Source organism: Corylus avellana, chromosome ca4, assembly GCF_901000735.1.
Source record: "Corylus avellana chromosome ca4, CavTom2PMs-1.0".
Lineage (NCBI taxonomy): Eukaryota > Viridiplantae > Streptophyta > Magnoliopsida > Fagales > Betulaceae > Corylus > Corylus avellana.
Genome location: NC_081544.1, coordinates 18,529,538 through 18,534,921, shown reverse-complemented (window position 1 = coordinate 18,534,921; position 5,384 = coordinate 18,529,538). Strand labels below are relative to the sequence as shown.

The 5,384-nt window shown below is 33.9% G+C and overlaps 1 pseudogene; it reads left to right on the top strand.

Moving 5' to 3' along the window:
* Positions 1 to 2,957: 2,957 nt before the first annotated feature.
* On the top strand, positions 2,958 to 4,372 carry LOC132179098 (serine carboxypeptidase-like 50; annotated as a pseudogene).
* The last annotated feature ends 1,012 nt before the right edge of the window (positions 4,373 to 5,384 follow it).

Genomic DNA, 5,384 nt, shown 5'->3' with positions numbered 1-5,384 from the left:
TGCTCCCACTATATTATTTTTTGAAAATTCAAAATTTCAAAAGTTTAAAATTTAGAGCCAATTCACCTTATTTCTATATAAACAAAACCAAATTTATAAAAAAGCTGACCCAATCTCAGAAATATGAAATTTCAAATTCTGTTAGAATAGGAAATTTGGGAGTAACTGTTGGATCATGGATCAGCTACATTGAGCCCGGTAAAATGATCCATCAGCCCATCACTAAAGTTTGGTTATTTTTACTGTTCATCAAACTTATGCTCGGTAATTTATACTTAACTGAACTCAGTATAAACAACGCTTGGTCCCAAGACTTGGTATGCCGAGTCTTACGTGGACTACCGAGTGTTACTCTCGGAATATTGGATATATCTGCATGATATTTTTTCATCCTTCTTTGAATATATATATTGTTCGACACGAGGATCCTCGGTAAAGTCCACAGTGTCAAGTAAACAGGTACAACCCGATGTCTATAAAAGGGGGGTCCCCGCTCAAATTTTGGTAACTTCTTTTCCTTTCCAAAATTAAATATCCTTTATTCTCCCAATCTTATCTACCATCTTCGAAGTTATATTCCTCTTAAACACTGTGACTAACTTACGCATCGAAGCTATCTCTCGCCGGACAACGCCGACAGCTTTAATCATTTTTCTTTGTTATTTCATAGTCTTGAAATTTCACAAATATCAGGCCATTCACCGGGCCCATTTCACATCATCATTCGGAAAATCTGTCCAAACATATATAATGTAAATTCATACATACATATTTTAAATAGAGAGTACAACATCAGGTTTTGAAAATAAAAACATAAGATTAAAATGACAAACATCATGAAGTTTGTTGGGAACCGAGTAGACGCATTTAATAATGTTCTTATTTCAAATGCTCGTAAGAAATTATAAGGATGAGCTAGTTGATAAAATCATGTGCTGGGCCTGTATGGTTATTAGTCGATCTACAACATGATTTGTGAAGGAAATATATACAAGAATGAAAAGCCGACTATATATGTATATGTTAAGGCATATAAATGGCCCTTTTTGAAAAGCGGATTATGTACATGACCCATTTGAAAAAGGATGCGGGTAACATTTTTTGTTTTTATTTTTATTTTTTAAAAAGAACTATTGTCATGAAAAAAATAGAAGATTGGCATAAACTTATATGGCATAAAGCCATGTGTTAAGTGGCCCATTTGGATTCTAAATAAATAAAATAAAATAAAAATATTTTGTTAGATTAATTAAGCCAAGCACCAATAATGGATTAAGTTCTTACAAATGTCATCACTATTAGGCATCAAAACAATTCAGTAATTTTTTGGGTGCAGTAAATATTAATAGGTATATTTGATCTAGTTTTTACAAAGGGTCGGATATAGTCAAGATAGACTTCTAGTTAGAACCTACGTGTTTAGCCTAAAGCTGATATAGCTAAATTTTATCGGTTCAAGTATTTAACGGTACAAAAGTATCAACCAGATAAGGGAAAATCCTTAACCCTTTCTAAGTGTTATTACATTGCATAATATAATTAAATAAAGTGATAGTTTGAATATATATATATAAATATATATATATATATATATACATGAATAACTGATTTAGCAATTTAAAAATTATTTAGACAAATAAACATTATATGAATATCTAACATTATTTCCAATAAAAAAAATATAAAATTATTTGTTCGAATTGCAATTTGAGTAATTACTTGCGCACCCCACTAAAAACAAAAAAGAGGTCCAAAGCCTAGTAATCTTCGCTGACAGTTTTCTCTGCCGTCGAGTCGTCTTTAAAAAAATAAATAAATAATGTAGTTTTAAAAATTATATCATTTAAAAATAAAAATAAAAAATAAAGAAATTAACATTTAACTTTATTCTTTAAGAAGAAGCACGTTTTTTTAAAAGTTCTTTTTTATTTAAAAAAAAATTAGGAGTAATTACTTTTTACCCCCTGAACTACAGCGTTTTTGTACTTTTCCCTCATGAACTACCAATTATGACACTTGACTCCATCAAACTACCGTCTTTTGACACTTTCCTTCCTTTTGTCAATCAAAAGGGTTAAATCTAACGGTCAATGGTCATGTGACTTGCATGTGCCATTTTAAATTTTTTACCTTCCATTTTTGCCATCACTTCATATCAATAAAATGACGCTTATGCAAATCCTAATCCAAAAATTTGAAGTGAGGGCAAAAATGGAAGGAAAAAAAATTTAAAATGGCACATGCAAGTCACATGACTCTTAAGCGTTAAATTTAACCCCTTTAACTGATCAAAGAGGAAAAAAGTGTCATAAGATAGTAGTTGGATGGGGACAAATATTATAGTTAATAGTTCATAAAAAAAATACCAAGACACGGTAATTTAAGGGAGCAAAAGATAATTACACCAAAAATTTAACTACAATCCCGGATTCCGGAACATCTCTTTTTAACTTTTTACATGCTTTAAGTTCGAAAAGTGATCTAAAAAAAAAAAAAAAGTTCGAAAAGTGAATCTATTAAACAAAAAAAGATTCCCAAAGCTGACAGTTTTGGTTTTTCTATATGGCTTTAGCACATGAACTCCCAAAGGATTAAAGTTTTATTTTATTTTTTTATTGTTTTTAAATGTCATGTGGAAATAATTTAAAATTAAATAATAATAATTCTATTCAAAAAAATTTTTGTGTTAATAATTTGTCTACATATTTTTTATATTTTTTAATAAATTTAATAAATTAACCATTAAATTTGTAATGTCTACCATTCATTTATATAAAATCCTTATAAGTTTATAAATATAATAATTAATTTATAAGATGGGATAAAAAAAAAAATCATATTTAAAATTAAGACAACAAGAATTTTAATCTTCTTTATATATAGCGTTACACCTCTACAAATATTCACAACCACTTCTCAGATGTCTCGGTTCCTCACCAGTCAGCTCTCCACAGTAATGGAGTCAACAGGCTCCTACTCCATCTTCCCTCCTCTTCCTCTTCTCCTTCTTCCACCACATCCCAGCTCTATCATCGCCCACTTCGACCACTCCCTATTCAAAGGAAGCTCTCCCCACCAAATCAGGCTACCTCCCCGTCAACCCCACCACCGGCTCCGCCATTTTCTACTCTTTCTACGAAGCCCAGAAACCCATTTCACCGCTCTCCCAAACCCCTCTTCTTATTTGGCTCCAGGGCGGCCCAGGCTGCTCCTCCATGATCGGTAACTTCCTCGAGCTCGGCCCCTGGCGTGTCAACTTCCACAAGGCCAAATCCGACCCACTTGCTCTCGAACCCAATCCAGGCTCTTGGAACCGCATATTCGGCCTTCTTTTCCCCGATTGGAACCGGATTCAGCATTGCCTCTACACCCGAAGAAATCGCAAGAGATCAACATTCTGTTTCCAAGCATCTTTTCTCCGCGATCACTTCCTTTATTGAATCGGACCGATCGCTTAAGTCCCGGCCGATATACATCACTGGTGAAAGCTACGCAGGCAAGTATGTTCCGGCAATTGGGTACTATATTATCAGGAAGAATGCCGATTTGCCGGCGTCCGAGCGGGTCAACTTAGCAGGCGTTGCTATTGGAAACGGGTTGACCGACCCGGTGACCCAGGTGGGTACGCATGCCGTGAATGCTCACTTTTCTGGTTTGATCAATGAGAGGCAGAAGAGGGAGCTGGAGAAAGCGCAATGGAAGGCAATTGAGCTGACAAAATCAAGGAATTGGAGCGAGGCAACAAATGCTAGAACAGGGGTCCTGCGTTTGTTTGTAGAACATGACAGGGTTGGCGACATTATACGACTTCACTCGGAAAGCTCAATACAAGACAGAAATGGTGACCGAGTGTTTACAAAGCGAGGAGGTGAAGACGGCCTTGGGGGCGAACGAATCGGTGGCTTTTGAGGAGTGCAGCGACGTCGTTGGGGATGCGCTGCACGACGATGTGATGAAGAGTATGAAATATATGGTGGAGGCTCTGGTGAAGCAGAGTAGGGTGCTGTTGTATCAAGGGCATTTTGATTTGAGGGATGGGGTGGTTTCAACGGAGGCTTGGGTGAAGACGATGAAATGGGAGGGGATTGAGGAGTTTGTAATGGCGGAGAGGAAGGTTTGGAAGGTGAAAGGAGAGCTTGCTGGGTATGTGCAGAAATGGGGGAGTTTGAGTAATGTTGTGGTTTTAGGGGCAGGGCATCTTGTGCCTACTGACCAGGCATTGCATTCTCAGGCAATGATTGAAGAGTGGGTGTTGGCGAGGGGGTTGTTTGGGTATCAACAAGGGGAGGATTTGTGCTCAAACTTGAGTCCTCCAATGTAACTTTTGTTCCTCCTACTCCTCCCTACTCTTCTTCTTGTCATTTGTAATATCATGGAATAAATTCTCTACTTTGAAAGAATTTTTATTTTCTTTTTGTTGTAAGTAATAGAAATATTATTGAAAATACGTAAGATGTTCTATATACACAAGGAGTATACAAAAGAAATCTCTTAATTAGTAAGAACAACTAGACAAGAAAATCATGATAATTAGGAAAAAAATATATGTATTTTTTTCCTAAAATGTACATCGATGAATAATTGATTTAGCAATTTAAAAATTATTTAGACGGACAATCCTTCTATGAATATCTAACATTATTTCCAATAAAAAAAAAATAACATTATTTGATCGAATTTCAATTTGAGTAATTACTTCATGTAAATCATTTTTTTGGCTAGAGGATCTCAAAAAAAATTTAAATTATTCAAAATCAACTTTTAATATTTTTACTTTTTATATCACATCAATTATTTTTTATTATTATTTAAATAAAAAAATCAATATAAAACATTTTTTTTTTTTTAACTTTTTAATACAAAGTATTTATTTATTTATTTTTCTTTTTTGTCCTTTTTTTTTAACATCAATCAAACATGTCGTCACTAGCAAACATAAAGAGCCCTCCAAAACTTGCTCACTCCACTAAAAACAAAAAAGAGGTACAAAGCTTAGTAATCTTTGCTAACAGTTCCTCTTTATGCCGTTTTCTTTAAAAAAATTTTTTTTTTCAAAAATGTAATTTAAAAAATTTTATCATTTTAAAAAAAATAAAAAATATGAAAATAACATTTAACTTTATTCTTTAAGAAGAAGCACTTTTTTTTTAAGGGAAAAATATAAAAAAGCCCTCTAAACTATCGGTCGTTTTCGATTTAGCCCCCTAATGTTTCAAAAGTAATAAAATAGCCTTTCAAATTACCAAACTATTGCATTTTGGCCACTCCGTTAGTCAAAACCGTTAGTTTGGATGGAAACTGCAAAACGATGTCATTTTGTTGAGGGGGCTACTTTATCACTTTTTGAACATGAGAGAGTTAAAATGAAACAGCTGGTAGTTTGA